Raw genomic sequence first — 959 nt, 5'->3', positions numbered from 1 at the left:
TCCTGAACCACATCTAAAAACAAAACCAACAGGTAAGAAAGGTTTGCCTGGAGAGGGAAGTTGTCTTTATTTTCAATGACTGTAAATGTTCACCTGTGGGATCCAAATTTCACACACTTCAGGAATGTGTGTGTTGTCTTCTGCAGTCTGAGCAGCCACTGGTTCACGGATGACTCACCATTCCCCCAGATCTTTCTTGAAACGCCAAACACGAACATACATAAAGCATTCATCTGTCTTGCCTTTTGCTTCCTGTATCCCACTACCCTACCACGGTGTTTCTAGTGTCTTTTTGTTTGGCAGACAATGCCTGGTGCTCTGGGACTGCTATCCGCTGATCTACTCCTATTCACGGCAGGACTAAGGTTTTCTTCAGAGAATTGCTTTCATCTGATTAGACATATTGAATGGCTGACTTATTTCCAGACAGGCTTCCATAGAAAAGCCAGACACGGGCTTTCCTGTGGGAGGAGGTGAGTCTAATACTGGGCAGCATTTGATATCCTGGCAGCTGGGAACTAACTCTGCAAACAAAGCCCAGGGGAAAGAGGGTATCATGTCATATTCAGAGCAGGTAAGAATCAGATAAGCCATCATGGGATGGCGTTACTGACCCTGTATGTGTGAATGCTGAAAGATGCTGCCATCTTTTTAGCTTAACCTTTGGGTGATAGTAGCTTTGGTTTATGTTCTCTTATTTGACCTCAAAATTTTGTCATCCCTGATACTTTTAAAAACCTTTCCATGCCCTGTTATGTAAGGGCTATATAAGTGTGTGCTAGTTAGCAAACTACAGTCTTAGACTGACTTTGCTATAAATATTTCTCAGCTGCATATAACTTAAAATCTTTTCTTGCTTTGAAGAGTACAGTTATTTTTATTGCATCAAATTTCAGTTATAACAAATGAGTTTACAAGCAGAATAGGGCTTGGAGAAATGAAAACGGAGAATTGCATTA

Source organism: Psammomys obesus, unplaced genomic scaffold (genome assembly GCF_907164565.1).
Source record: "Psammomys obesus unplaced genomic scaffold, mPsaObe1.curated_primary_1811, whole genome shotgun sequence".
Classification (NCBI taxonomy): domain Eukaryota; kingdom Metazoa; phylum Chordata; class Mammalia; order Rodentia; family Muridae; genus Psammomys; species Psammomys obesus.
The sequence above is the reverse complement of the archived record's forward strand: the minus strand, read 5'-3'. Positions refer to the sequence as shown.